We start from the raw sequence: 15,953 nt of genomic DNA on the forward strand, positions 1-15,953 counted from the left end.
ACGTTCTCCGCAGCTTTGCCAACAACAGCAACAACAATAACTTGTGTTTATATAACAGCAGTGTGGCTTGACACCGAGCCAGAAAGGCACAGGGAAATCTTCAGGTGTGATTTGAAGATGTATAGAGAGGGATTCAGCTAAGGAATTCCAGAGGTTCAGGGCATAATGGCTGAGGCATGTCACCCATCATTCTCTGGCCAAGCAGACAGACAAATGACTTGCTCCCAGACCTGGAGTAGAGAATGTGTCCAGGCCAATTTAGCCGTCCTTATTTCAATGGAAGGGGGAATAAGGGACCTAACCTGTGCACTATAGCTTGCGACGAAAACACGGCCTGAGATCATAAACATAATATACGGTAGATTATAAATACAAGCCTGCCTCTGCCACTTAATAATTCAATACATTGGCGGCACTTCAGTGATTGTGTTCCCTCACCTGCTGTCCAACCACAGCCCTTGACTTCAATCTTGTCTTGATGCCATGCAAGTTCATGAACACTGTGTAAGGTGAAACTTCCCACATCAGATTGTGGCAGTGGCAAATTTCACATCAATGAGAAGAGGCACATTTGGATTTGGCGGAAAAGGTAAAGAGTGAAAAGAAATTGTACCAATTGCTTTTCCTTGCAAAGCATCGTCTCGACCTGAAATCTGCATTTATCTGCATCTGGAAGATCGAGCAACTCTCTGATGGGTTATGTTGAGTGCCCTTTTATATTTTGGAATCAAGTTGCGTATTTAGTTCACCATTGAATGAAATTCAGTTTCAGCACTTTGGATTTGGTTCAAATGTAGCCACTGTTTGGTTTGGATGTGTTCCAGGTATGGCTTGGAGTTCCCTCTGATAAGGCTTCAGTTTGGTTTGGAATTTGGATGTGATTTGCTAGTTGAAGTTGGGATTAGTCTATAAGCTGTCTCAGCCTTGGCCTAAATGCAACCTTGCTTTAGATTGTATTTATAATAAAAGTTTACTTCTCCTTGTATTATGCAGGGCAAGGATGGAATGCACAAACTGTTTCGAGGAGAGCTGGACAGGTTAGGGGTGATACATACATTAGAGTCTCCAAGTTCAAATCCTAACGTTTGCTGAACAGTCACGTGCACTGGTATAATTTTGCTGGTTATTAGCTTGATGACGCCCTCTGGGACCCTACCCCAAGTGAAGAGCACTATATCAATGCAAGTTCTGGTTGTAGGGTAATTGGAACTTTATTTTAAAGGATATGGAGGTTAAACAATCTGACAGGAGATATCATATATTGGATGATCAAGGAGTTTAAGTAGCTTTAAGGAGTTCAACCAGGTGTTTAAGCAGCTAAGTAAGGTTTAAGTGGAACTGTTAGTTACAGCATGGGGGTATGCTGTCATTTCTTCAGAAAGAAAAGGGTTAAAGTTCTTATTGTGCCACTTGTGTAACCACACCAGAATTCCTGTTTACTCAGCAGGGCAGGGGTTAAAGCACAAATCGCAGCACTTTCTGCCTAACGCAGTGTGTGCAGTTCCTGTTACATCAGTTAGTTACATCAGTTGCGGTTGTGATAACCCAGTGAAGGGATTAAAAGTGAAGGGATTGTGCAAGGATTAAACGATCACTACCAAAGGTGCGGTGCAGCAGCGAGGCAGCAGTTAGATTTGTTTCACAGAAAGTGCATGAAACTCCCACTATGGTTGAGTGAGTTTATGCAGTGATTGGGTTCACCAGACAGAGCAGGAAGGCCTCAGATTCTATTCCCGATGTGTGCAGAGTTATCTGATCTCCTTCGGGGAAGCAGGCAATAGGGGGGTGATACTGTTAGCCTTGAGGCTCTGCCAACTGAGCAAGGTACCAAAGGAGAAACCAGTCCTTGTGAAACCACTCCCCCCCCCACCCCATAAAAAGGTAATAGGAGTCAAATACCTTCAGGAGGGAACAATTGTCAAGGAGCAAAACAAAAAAAAGGCACCCACATAAAATTTCAGCTTAAGGAAAATAATCGCAGATCTATATACAGTTCAACTGGAATCCAGAGAGAATGGAGACGCACACTGTTTGAAAAATATTGTTTCTTAATAGGAAGTAAGGAAACTGATCAATTAGGAAGAGTGTTTCCAGTGCCATCTGTTGTGAAAAACATTTGATTTTTCATGGCAGACGTCATCTTGGGGATCTTGTGTGCCTTATCCACATGCCCAGTGACCTCTACCCCTTCTCCTTGGCGTTGCTGAGGATTGCCGATTCATAGGTGAAGCACAGAGGTCTGTACAATTAGTGCTTGGACGACTTTGCTTCTGAACTTGACCTTTCCGTAAAAAACACATTAACTTTGTAACAAACATGAAAACTTTGATTTTAGTACTTAGGGTTTCTTAACTCAACACCTGCCAATATACTGTATCGTAGGGAATCATTCGGTAAGAAATTAGAGATCACTGTTGCTAGCAATGTCTTAAGGTCACAATTCACTCATACACAGGGTGACCAAAAAGTCGTGATGATTACCCTTAAAAAAATCACCATTTCTTTAAGACTTATTAGACATTGTAATGGTATCATGACAATGCCGACAACAACTACAATTTGCATTTATATAGCGCCCGTCACGCCAGACAGATGAACTTCCCATCTGCTGGGTAATCATACAATCATTCCCTTGCCCTCTGAAAAAAACCCTGTGTAAGATCTGCACAGTGTGCTCCTTCCATTGCACTTCCTCACGCTCGTGTTCAAATCCCTTCACTCTCTGGCAGCTCCCTACTTCTCCGACCTCTTCACTCCCCAATCTACCACCCAGCGCTGCTGCTCGACTAGCACTGGTCTCCTGCTCGTCCCTCGCAGCCCCCGCTCCGCCATTGGAGGTCACGCTTTTAGCCACTACGCCCCGAAACTCTGGTACACTCTCCTTCCATCCCTCCGCTTAGCCCCCACCTCTCCCCTTTTTCAAATCCCGCCTGAAAACCTTCCTCTTCCACCTCCCACTACCCACCGCCCCCTGGCTTGGAGTCAGGCTCCACCACTGTTAATCACTCTGAAATGCTACCCTGTGTGGAGGGTGCTGTATAAATGGAAGTTGCTGTTGTTGCACTTGCTGGGGGAGGAACAGAGTTGGATCTAACTATATCAGTGTTAAAGGGGTATTTGAGTAGTACACAAACAATCAATGCCTGTTTTAAGCGCCTGTTGCCTCACTGAACACCGTTACCTCTGAAAATAGTCAATACAAGCTTCCGAGGAGTCTTCAGCTCATCTCCAAGAAGCAAGAGTGTTCTGTCTGCCATGTTTTGCTGGCTCGCTGTGAGCGCACCCCAACAAGCAAGTCACTGGGGAAACTCAGAACAAAACAGGTGCGCAGTTCCATTCATCTTTCATTCTACCTCACAAAGCATAAACAGCAAGTTCCTTGCCTCAGTACCCCTTTGAGTACTTTGGAACCTGTTCCAGTTCTAATTGAATCGATTCTCAAAGTCTACTGCACTCTAACTCCATCATAAATCTCTGCGCACTTGACCAGAGAGTTTGTGTGGCATGTAGCGAACACTGTTGGAACCCTGACATCAGCCGCCAACGTTCCCAGGCAGAACGATGAAGGCATTAAAATGTCTGCTTAAGTGGTTCCAACTGATAAAAGTGGAATTTGTATGTCAGGTGACACAACAGTGCGCACTGGAGGTGATAATAATAATCCTTGCATTTAGTATTGGCACCTGGAATGCCAAGAATGTCTCAAAGTGCCTTTAAATACATAATAGCCCTCTCATTTGATACAGCGCCTCATCACATTGACGAGACGCCTCAAAGCGCTTCACAGGATATCCTGTAAAGGTGAGTGGCTGGGTGTGTTCTGTGGGCACTGTTTTACAGGGTTCTTGTAAGTGTACATTAGTATATGAGCTGTAACTTTAACAAGGACTCATATCTTTCAACACTGGCACTAGTGGCTGGTGGGGGAAACTTTACAGGAGAAAACTTTACAGTGCCCTCAATGAGCACAGCAGTGGATTTTCAATGTCCTCTTTCAGCAAGTGGTGTTTATTCTGTCTTTGAGCTTCTGCGCTCAAGGGAAGGACAGAGGAAATGCAGCAGGAGAACTGGTGTGTAAAGGTTTACACAACAGTACTATAAGTGACATATACGTGACACGTTCTGTAGAAAACAAATCAGTGTTATTGATATTTGATATTAGTTCCTTAGACAGTTGGAAGAGTGAAACCTTACAGAAAGAGTTGCTCAGCTTCACTGCCATATTGATTCATTTCCACCAAAGTTAAGAGCATTTGGGTGACTTTAAAGACTGATATAAGTCAGTGAGGGAAATCAGCAGAAAGCTACACCAACATATTAACAACGCCTGTGAGAATTCTGTGCTAATGTGGAAATACAAACTGTTTTATCTGTTTAACCCCTTCAGTAATTGAGGAACCTTTTCGGCTTCCAAACTCCCCACGGTTTCTCCTGGGCTGAATATTTCTAGCTTTCGCGGAGAGGGCAAAGGCTTGCTGCCATGAAGTAGAATTTGAGCAGTGTTTAAGGCCATTGCTTAATTCACAAAGACCTTAGAAAGTGGCGTGTGTTTTTTTTAAATAAAGGCACTGTCACTTCTCGTTCGGATTTCTGAGCAGAAACCTTGCAGCTGCCCTAGAAATGATGTGTCAGCTGCTTTGAAACTACTTCCTTCCAGCATCTTGTGCTTTCCTTATATAACAGAGCAGGGCTTGATTCTCGGCACAGTGATTCAGCAAGTGGCAAACCAATGAAATGAAGAAAGGCTCACAGAGAAACGAATAAAGAAAGGGCTTGGTATAAACTAGTGAGAGACCCTGTTTATTTTTGGGGGGTGGAGGGGTTTGGGGGTTAAGAGAAAGAAGAGGAGCGGTAGGAGTTGGAATGTATCACCCGGATTATAAAGCCAGATCTTAATCAATTTAAGGATCATGCTGGTAAAGGATGATTACTGGAGCTGTAGATGACTGTTGGCTTCCCCCAGTCTTGCTCTGTGTCTAAATGTGCGTGAGATTGTTGATCGACAGTGAACTGAAACTCAATTTTAAAAGGAGCAACATTTTATGTTAAAAAAAGGCTATGCCAGCGCCTTAAGCAGCGAGAGGNAAAAAAGATGATGTGTGTGTGGGGGGGAAGTGGGGGGGAGTTGGGGGAATAAAACAGGCAAATAAATCTGGTAAACAAATGCTCATTTAAGTCAGTAAAAGAGAGGATGTGTGTGTGTTTGTCTATGTCCTGACTGACAGCTCCTGCCACCCACGTTGGGTGGGGTGCCTGTGACTGAGCCCTATCATTTATCACTGGCAGAAATTCCACATGTATTGCATACAGCAGGTGAAAGTTGCTTAGATCACTGTATGTACTTCACAGTTCAGTAAAGAAGTTCAAGAGCAAGGTTGGGTAGTGAGCAGACTCTGTTGTGACTCAGTCTAGGAGCAACTATTTATTGACAGCAATTAAATCTCCACTTCCAACCTCCCTTTCTCTCCCTTGTTCTTTACTTAAGCTCCAGTCTGGGGTGGGGTTGTGGGGGGACTTAAAACCCCCCCAAAAAAACTATGAATGATCTGAGGTTTATTCATTCTACCCACTCCCTCTGACTGTGACCCTGCCTAAGAGAGAGGAGGAGACTTTTAACAGGAGGCTGTCCTTCCTTTTAAAAAAAGAAGTCATTTTTTTTCCTCTTCATAAGAAAGTTGAGCACATTTGACCAGCAGATGGGATGTTGTAGAGCTTGAAGTACAGTAACGATGTTGAAATACGTTCCTGTTCAGCACAAGTTCTCTCTCTCTCTGAGGGACAAGACCAGCTTAATTGTAAGTAGTGATTCAGAACTCTTTGTAAGAATTGCCTGTGTAGAAATCTTAATTACTGTATATTCATCCTGTACTGAGAGATGCATATGCACAATAACAGGGGACTGTGTCTAAAGGCAAAGTTGTCTGTGAATCATTCTCTTTTGAAAGTATTTCTTACTCTGGTGTCACTTTGCCCTTGACTCGTTGCAATGGTAGTGGGTTTCTGTACACATAGCACTTGTTGCTGAACTTGGCTTTAGAGCAAGTTTTGTTTCAGACCAGTAAGTTTGTACTCTTTTGAGGTTTTTTTTCTCTCCAAAAAACACACAAGCATCGGATTTTAGTGGGGAAAATAAGCCTTTCAACAATCTAGTTTTGCGCTTCGCCGAGACAGATTTTTCATAACATTTCAGCGTTTTGTTTGAGTTGAAGTCGAACAGAAACGGGTGACTAAATATGAGGAAAGAAACTACCTTTGTCTTCCTCAAACATGGCTGGGGCGAACCATGGAGCGTGGACGGGGAAAAATCTGCATGGAAAATACTTCTCATCTGAAGAAGTTTTTGTTTGTTTTTCTCTTAACCCTTTCCTCGTCGAGTCCTCGTGATACCGATGAGCTCGGAATTCCGATGAGTTCTTATTGCCTGTCTTTCACCCCCACCCCCGCTTCCTCTCCCAACTTATCTTTTGTTTATCTCCAGTAGTTATCGTTGTGTTTCACTGCCAATCATTGGTAGTTCTCGCCAACGTGTCTACCGGTTGCCTTTCTTGAGAACAATTCTCAATCTCTTGCTTGATGTTTTGACCTCATGAGATGATTATTATCATCAGAAAAATTCGCATCGAGTGCCTCACTCCATTCACCAAATGGTGGCGAAATTTGATCGTTTTAATTTTCTTCTTCTTCCAAAGAAAATGGAGCTCACAAAGAGTTGCCCACCTTTGTTGCGCTCAAAGCGTCCACCCAAACTTAAATATGCACTGGAGCCAGGGAGAGAACTAGTGCGACAGATTAGATCTGAATTCTGCTTGGAATTCATTGCACAAACCCGAGCCCTGCTTTAGTGCTTAATGTTGCTTGACCAAAATACTCATAAATCATATTTCCTTTGTAGGGCGAGCGCCATTCAGTTGTTTTCTTATTGCTATAAGACTGACTTTTAACAAAGGAGTGACTCCTTTCCTCCCGCCACTTTAGTTATATCAAATAGATTCTCATCAGCGCTCTGAATTCTGCCTGTTGATCAGCTTTGTGTTCAATTGCTTAATTTTATTGCAGGTTCTGCAAATATGAACTCAAACCTTATTATTGCGGAGATTGCAAAAAGTAGTTCCGGGAGGTGGGGTGGGTGGTGTGGGGAGAGGAAGAGATTGGTTTTAGATGTTCCACTGGCTTTGTGAAAACTTCAGCAGGACTATGTAAAAGGCGGTTAAAAGTCCGAAATTTTGCCTTGAGAACTACTCGGCTGATTTGGGATTATCTACCCTACTTACGATATGGAGACAGTGAGGTAGACAGTGTGGGAGGAAGACAGACAGAGCGAGGAATTCTGCCACAACATGACCTAAAACAATAATTTTAGACATTGAGTAAATGACTTGTAATTTAGAGAATCTGGTGGAAAATTTCATTCTATGGTGTTCCTGTCTGTCAAACCCCGATCACCAAAGCCTTCATTCCATAATTTGAAATGTCTGTGTTGTGTTGCCTTATTGCCAGGTCAGATGGCCCATTTTTGCCTGTAGTTAATGACCATAATTGGTACTTGAGGTTTTGGATATAAATAATTAGCGTCATAGACTGAGTAATCTTGAAGTCTGCCTTTTATTTCAATAACCTATTCCACATCCATGCAAAGTACTAATTTAGAACTGGATCTAGCGAAGCAGTCATATTGACTTTAATTTCGGAGCAACATTTGACAAAACATTTGGTCAGTCATAGTTTAATTTGTTTCCCAAATAAGTGAGTCCAGCCCTTGCGTGACAGCGTAATGCACACAAAAGGAAATCGCAATGTTCTTGGCGGCTTGGAATAAGGCGAGAGATTCTATACCAGTGGTATGTCAGGCAAAAATTGGTAATTGGACGAAAGAAAGAATGTACCTCTATGAGGGCGTCTCTTTTTAATGCAGACGTGGCTGTATGTGAACTTGACTCCACAGGTTTATACGAGAGAGGGTTCCGCTCAGTCAAACCTTCCCTTTTGAACGGCCTGTTACTGGGGTACTCCATTCACTTCTTCCATGCTCTCAGCAAAATGGTATCTGCCTCCCATTCCACGTGTACAGCATAATATGGCTTCAGAACTCAGTAGCGGAATTAGCTTCTCAGTACAAATCGCTAAGGATCCCGCTGGGTGGGAGCTCTGCAAATACCTAATGTTTGCGTGAAGCAGTTATTGTGTTTACTCACTGGTTTAATGAGTTTCAGAGACAATGTAATTAGTCAATTTTTCCAGTGAGTGGGGGGAGTGGGGGTTCGGGGAGAACAAGCGAGGGGACATTTTAGATTCCAAAGTTTAGATTGCTGCCATGTGGCGTAGCCTTAAATGGGACTGTGTGGAGGGGGGTGAGGGGGATGATGTTATTACGAGTGTAGATGTTCTTGTGCGGAAGATTACAAGGGAGTGTCTCGATGTTCTTCAATATCCTCTGTGACCAGAGGTTCGCTGACGTGAATCTATACATTGAAAAATTTCGCTCATTTTGAGTGCGATGTTCTGTCCCTCAAAAGCGCTTTATTTCCTTTTCAGCAAGGTTCACTGTTCCAGAAAAATAAGGTGTTTATTCCATGCCTCCTTTACAGGCACACATATATTTTAGTAAATAACATAAGATAAGGAAACTATTTTGGTGGATTTTTCTTTGAAATCATCCAAACCACGGAATAACCTGTGACTTGAATCCTCGGATTCATCAAGGGGAAAAAATAGGACAAAGTCTCTTTTTCTATACACAACTAAACTTTTTTAAAAGGCATTCCCCAGTTAGTCCCAATTATCCCCTCCCTAAAAAAAACACATTGAAATTAACCCTTTGACAACTAAAAGCTGTGAACTGAAGCCTTTCCGGGCTTCTGAAATTCCATGTCTCTATTGAAATATTATTACAAATACCGGATAATAACAATAATAATCATTTGATATAGCACCTTATCAGGTTTTCGAGACAACTCAAAGCGCTTCACAGAGTCTAGTGTGATGTGAATTGACTGTGTATTTTGTGGGTGAAACGATGTATCATAATCCACCACAAATAATGTACCAGAAATTTTTAGAGATATTTTTCCTAGCATTGAGGAAATGCACAGATAAGAGAACATTACTGATCAATATTCATTCTCTTTTCATTTTATAACATTTGTTTGACTTTAGTGCAAAAGTGTTCCTACAGCCAAGCCTTACAGTCTAATCCCAGCAAAAGGCCCATGATTAGATGGAATATTTCCCTTCCTACACCTAATGGATGCGGCATCCCTTGCTAGTGCTTTATCTCATGTTAGTCATTTTAACTGTGTATCTGTTAGACCAGTGTCTGCGGTATTTTGAAAGTTAGGAGGTGTTCTTGAAGGGTTGGGCATTGAGACACGAAATGTGGATGGCACCAAAAGAGGGGATTCTTCCGATTCTTGTCGGTAACTCCCAAATCCATCAAGGAGGGAGTAGGAGGAATTAAATAGAAAAGGAATAGGAAAATATCTCTAATTGACGCTCTCACCAATTTAGTTGTCGTTCAAGTTTTAGTACTATCAGCAGCAGCTTGAGAAAAGTAACGTCCTTTCTGCCTTCTGGGCATGATACGTGGCACAAATCAGTATGAGCGGAAGCTTAGAATACAAGCATTATTTATACGGTTTGAATTTCGGAAATATTATTATTTCCCTGTTGTTGTATTAATTCAACAATAGCTTGAACTTTATTGGGTTCGTCTGTTAGAGAATGCTCCTCTACGGTTACGGCATCGAGATTCCCTGGGTGGTGGATTCCGAGTTATTCTAATTGGCCATAGTTTAGCCAGAACATAAGAAAACTACAGTTTCAATCCCTCGACTAAAGATAGCAGACACCAATACATACACCCATTGGGCTGAAAATCCATTCTCTAACAGAGACGGGAAGATGGGCAAAGTTTCTCGGTGAGAACACCACTTAATTGGGAGTCATTTTTTTAGCCACTGAGTTTTTAACCTGAAATGAGTTTGTTTCATTTAATAATAAAACAATAATCCTTGCATTTTATATAGCGCCTTATCGTATCTTCGAGACATCTCAAAGCACTTCACAGAATATGCTGTAAAATTAATTGACTATATTTTGTGGGTGAAACGTGGCAGCTAATTGCGCACAGCAGTGTCCCACAAGTAGTCGTAGGTTGAGTGACCAAATTATTTTTAAAATGTATTTTGAAGGAATTATTATCCCCGGAAAAGCGATCCACCAATCGACCAACAACCGGGTTCCTCCTTACTGCTCGGTAAACAGAGGCGTGTTGGAGTAAGGAAATTTGCGCAATGTTTCTCCCTGCCTGGGAATCGAACCCAGGGTCCTCTCGCTTGCGAGGTGAGTGCTCTAACCACTGAGCTACAGGACCCCAATTGAATGCAGTTAAGGGAGCTCATGATCGTTAGAGAGTCTGAAGCCACTGAATGAATAAAGCAGTGATCACATAGGGAGTGGCTCGAGGTGCTAAGGAGAACTCAAGAGGTGACATTGAGAGACTACATTGTGACGCATAGTCGGGTGACATGCGGAAACCCCTCACCGTGCTTAAGAGTATCCAAATCAATCTGAGCTTTCCATGCATCCTACCTTCACATGGAAATCCCAGTGAGGTGAAAACTTGGGTAATCCCTAAATCTTTGGCAATAGGTATTGTTACACGATGTGAGCCATACTTAATGTCAACATAATCTTTCTTTAGTTCAGTAGCAGTGCCTTTAGTCACAAAATTTATATCGAAACAGCTCTTAATTAACAATAAAGTCACACCTGTAATTAAATAGTAATAATTATTCAAAGTGTGGTGGAAGGAGTTAATCCCATCAATGGCACATTGCATGGTTCAGTCTAGTTTTACAGCAACCGATATTATCTGATGTGAATTCCTTCCACGTACAGGAATTTTGCTTCTCAAAGAATCATTTCTTTTGGATTTCTTTTTGTTTTGTGTTGCAATCAAACTACAGTACCTTGTATGATTTTGGAGGCGGGGTGGGGAAATGGAAGATAAGAAAGAAAGAGAGAGCGAGAATGAAAGACAAACAGACAGACTAAGAGATAGGGAGATTGACCAACCAGCCGATAAATAGAGCCATCTCCTTATCCAGGCATTGGTAGGTCAGGACTTCGGGGCACTCAAATAGAACAGTCAGAGGACTCGATTACACTTAGCCGGGAATCGAATTTGCCGTCCCTTTGTAAAATGCAAGATTTTCTTTGCAGCAGGTAAAGCATCAGTTACCGCTGTGGGGCTGTTCCTAGCTATTACACAGGACCCAAGCCTGCCACAAGACACCCTGATTTAGGCGTTGCCTTCAAGAAGCTGTACTAATATTTCTAATTTAGAAGCCGCACCTTCTTAAATATAATGACCTGAAATTAAAGGGGAGTGGAAGCAACTGGATTCCATCTCGTGTTTTCTCGCGCTACAGATTGTGCAACTAAAATTCTGAAATTAAAATTTCTTCACTCTTCTGTTCTGATGTGTAACGCAGGCTCAGCCCAGATCACAGCAAAACCTGCTGCGCTGCAGTAAACACCAGCCTATTTCTTTTTTAAAAAAGGAATTTTTGGGGTATTCAAAATGCTTCCTTTATCCCTGCTTTGGGTTTAAAAAAAACAGGGAGTAACAGGAGCTTGTGGACACTCTGTACATTGAATGGCAGGTAATAATCCCATCCTCAAAAAAATGTGATCACTCAATCCACGACTGTTTGTGGGGACGCTGCTGTGCGCAATTGGCTGCCGCGTTTCGCCCACAAAATCTACAGTCAGTTCACTTTACAGTATATTCTGCAAAGCACTTTGAGACGTCTCGGCATTTCAGGGTAGGATCTTTAATTAATTTTTCAGGGTTGATATTAGCGACAGTAGAAAGGAAGCAGGTCGCTCCTGTCTGTCCAGATTCAGTTCCCACAAAGCTCGAGTATCAGTTCCTGCACACGTAAAGTGCACACTGGATAAAAAAAAAGGGTACAGTGCATTGTCTGGTGCTATCCAGTTTGTGTACATCTCATTATCACCTCTTGTTCGTGTAGAGTACATACCAAGTAAAAGTACAGCTCACTGTATTGTATATACAACATACGTGTTTCATGTCGGCTCCTGCACATATTCGATCGACCAACAATTAGGGAAACGGTTTCAGGAAATGCAGGATTTTGCGTCCTGTACTGTGAATGCCTGATTGAGCACGTTTCCCTCATTTTGGATCGAGCACATTTTTTTCCATCGTAAGGAAATGAATCACAAACTCACCCTTTACATACCTTCTCTAAGTCTCTGCACACGTTTCCATGTACGGTATCATGCTATTTCTCAAGACATGGAACAAATATGACTTATGCGAGGGCTATAAATTTTTTTTAAGAATCATATGTCTAATGCAATTCTATATCAAAGAAATTCTCTTACAAGAAACTATTGAATATCCATAAGTGCTGAAACTCATTACAATTAAAAATAAACAGTATGAATACATAGTGACATGCAAAATCTAAAATGTATATATTTTCAGAAAATTGTGAGCAGACTTTATAAGTAGAATGATATGAGAATATTAATACAGTAAAATAGTATAACTTGCTATATTCCATACGAGCTCCAATATAGGAATATATATATAAATATACCCTATCTGCACTTTAAATGCTTAAATAAGGTACTGCTTAAATGATGATCTGGATCAACACATTTAGATTTTAGTTAATTAAAATTGGAGCATAATTTGCAATACATATGAATAAAACCGGGAAGTTTTTTTTCGTTTGTAGAATTGAAATCGTAACTGTAGTTGTACTAAACATAATGAAAATGCTTCTGGTGATACTTGCAAATTGTAGAACAAGGAATGCAAATGTCACAATTCACCTGCTTTATCTGTACACTAAAAATGGGTTGTATGTCGTTTCCTAACATAGGGAGAGGTAAGTGTACAAGTGTGGAAGTAAAAGTGAGCTGTGTAATCCAAAGAGAAACGACTTACTTTTTAATCCAAAGAGAAACGACTTACTTTTTACAAGACACAATCTGAAGCAAAAGGTTGGTTGAGGCAGAATAAGGGAACTGTGCAGAATTACACAGCAACACACTGGATGTTGCTAATGTGGAAGCGATGGAAGGAGAAGTGACCAGATGAATAGCGATTGAGGTAACGAGTTAGATGAACAAGACATCCACGACAGAAACCAAGAGAACAGCAGATGTACAGGGAACAATAACTAGACAATAACATGGGAAGGCATCTGAGAAAAAGGTACACGGATAGATTACCCTGCTCCGAGGTGAATGTGTCAAATAATGGGCAGATGAGTGACCCTGAAAAAATAAATGGCTTGGCACAGAAAAAAAACAATATGCAAAGGCGACGTGATAGAATAAATGTCGCGAAGGAAAGTGTGTAGGGGAAGATCAAGATCAACAGCAGCAAAATCAAACTGAACAATCAGCTCACATCCTCCTGTCCACTGCTCTCAGTTGTTTGTGTGATGCACATAACTTAATTTTATTGCCATGCAAGCGATCTTTTGGATTATGCTTCACTAAATTGTGCTGGTTGAGTTTGACACCGCACCAACATTGAACGATAATCATGGTTGCCTAGAAGTGACTTACAGCCAGCCACCGACTCGAGGGCTAATAGAATCCACCCAGTGGGCGCCATTCGCAGGCAGTGTTGCTATCGACTAGTTTATATACAGCATAAAATAGTCTCCGAATTATTAGGAGAAAATAATGAGGATTTTTAATAACCCCACTCTCATGCTTTGTAACTGTTATTGGATCTTATAAATTATAAGGTCATTAAAATCTTCATTAGGTGACTTTGCCTTTGTACGCGATTCGTAGAATTATTATTTAATCTCTGCAAGACTGCTAGAGGTGCTCCTTTGCTGGAGGCACTCTTCTTTGGATGGGACATTAAGTTGCCATTTCTTCTGCTTTTTGGGGTGGTCCAGGTGGGCAGAAAAGATGCCAAGGCATCGTTTTGAAGAATAGTTAGGAATTCTCTGCTTTGGGGCTTACTGTTCCTCCCTGATCCCAAATCCGCAAAAAACAAACCTGAAAATGAAGTCCATTTCATTGTTGTTTTGGAGCTATATCAGGAGTCAATTAGTTCCCTGATTTCACCACACGTCAGAATAATAGACTACTTTGAGAAGTTTCAACATGACTAACACGTGATACAGTATTATTATTTCACATGTCTGTGCTGATGAGCATCCTGGTTTTGGTCAGTTTTGTGCCGACCGTAATTCTCAAACTCCCTAAACCATGAAATTCTCTAAACTTGTATCTTGTATCTACAGCAATAACTGCATCGTCTGTGATTTGTGAAGCGTTATATGGATGTTTGTAATGAAAAGGATGCAACACAATAATGATTAACATTTTTTAAAAATACACTTACTAGATCCATAACGAAGAGAAGCAAAGGTTATTTTGTTGGCCAATTTTCTCCCCCTTTTTTGCCTCTGCTGAAGATGCTGAAGGTACAGCTCCACCAATAGACCCTCTGGTACACACCAAAGTGTCCGTTCTCCGTGTGTGAACCTCGGAAATGAGTGTCAGCACATTACTCAATTATGGGGGGTCAACACAACTAAGCTGGACGCTGTCCTCACACAAGTGCACCTTCCAGCAGAGATCACTGGAATATGAGACAGTTGGCATTAAAGACAGTTGTGGTATTCCAATTGCTCCAATTGACTACCTTAACCTTCAAAATAAATAAAAAATAAATTGGCCACTCAATCAGCGACTGTTTGTGGGACGCTGCTGTGTGCAATTGGCTGCTGCGTTTTGCCCATAAAATACACAGTCAATTCACTTTGCAGTATATTCTGGGAAGCGCTTTGAGATTGTGTGATAAGGCGCTATATTAAATGCAAGGATTATTATTATTATCATTGACTGAGTTTGGCTGCCTTAGCACAGACCAAGAATTGAAATTGCACTGGCGTTGTGTTGACAGTCCCACTGGGTGTTTAGAGGAGCTGGACACAAGGTCTTAAGTACCTTTTCACAAGGAATAGACTTGTGTTTTATAACGAGAACATTTGCATCAAATGTTTTTTTTCATTTTAAGATGTCAAAAAAGGTGGCATGAAAATGAAGTATTTTCACATTTCACTTTTTTGTTTAATTCTCCAGAGCAGGAATTTATCATTTCTTTAATCGGCAATTTTTTTTAAGTGGCAGTCAGTTGCTTTGCTTCGAGGTAGGTCAAGTCTCGCTGAATTTTGGAGTCTCTGGTTTTAAGTCTGATTCCTTGATAAAGGAGTTTTGTCTTTAGCACTCTTTTAAAAGAGAGATTCGCCCCATTAGGACCCCCCCCCCCATAAACTTTTTGAAGAAGTGTCCTGATGGTGAGAATCCTGGTTATAAATGGATGCCATTTGTTATGTTCTCGATGCTGCGACTTAGTTTTTATTAGGCCCATTGAGAGATTTATAGACGTTTAAGCCAGAACAACCCCATATAAACAAAGCTTTGCAGTACACTGGTGACTACTCGTCCACAATAACAACTCGATTGGAGAAGGCCCAGTGAAAGGGGCAAAAATGGATCTTAAAAAAATTACAGGATTTTTGTGGGAAAGCTGGATTGCATTAAATTGGGAATTGTTTGATCGGAGTGTGTGATAGTCCCGAACACAGTCTGTGGGTCTGCCCTATCATTTCCAATCAGTCTGTCTTACTCTCATTCCAAAACTCACAAAAAAATAATTCTCTTGATTCATTCAGGCAGATCAAGTCCCGCCTAGTACACAGGAAAACCTACTGGGTTCAAAAGCCACTCTGGGGAAATGGCCTTAAAGGAACATTTGCTGCAGGACAGGGCGTTGTCTTAAATTTGGGTAAACTGCTGACAATGATCTGCTCTGAGAACTTTGATTGGACTCCGCCATGCGGAAACTCGAGGCTGCAGTAGAAATTACATCAGATGCAAAGGGA

At 41.5% G+C, this 15,953-nt stretch overlaps 1 long non-coding RNA gene across 1 annotated transcript in view; it reads left to right on the forward strand.

Moving 5' to 3' along the window:
- Nucleotides 1-5,771: 5,771 nt before the first annotated feature.
- The window catches only part of LOC103182744, a 29,189-nt gene continuing 19,007 nt past the window's right edge, over nucleotides 5,772-15,953 (forward strand). The window contains exon 1 of the long non-coding RNA XR_006085171.1: nucleotides 5,772-5,795. This is a non-coding gene — a long non-coding RNA (uncharacterized LOC103182744). The remainder of the gene's footprint in view (nucleotides 5,796-15,953) is intronic.

The sequence above is a fragment of the Callorhinchus milii genome, unplaced genomic scaffold (genome assembly GCF_018977255.1).
Source record: "Callorhinchus milii isolate IMCB2004 unplaced genomic scaffold, IMCB_Cmil_1.0 Scaffold5, whole genome shotgun sequence".
NCBI classification, from domain to species: Eukaryota; Metazoa; Chordata; class Chondrichthyes; order Chimaeriformes; family Callorhinchidae; genus Callorhinchus; species Callorhinchus milii.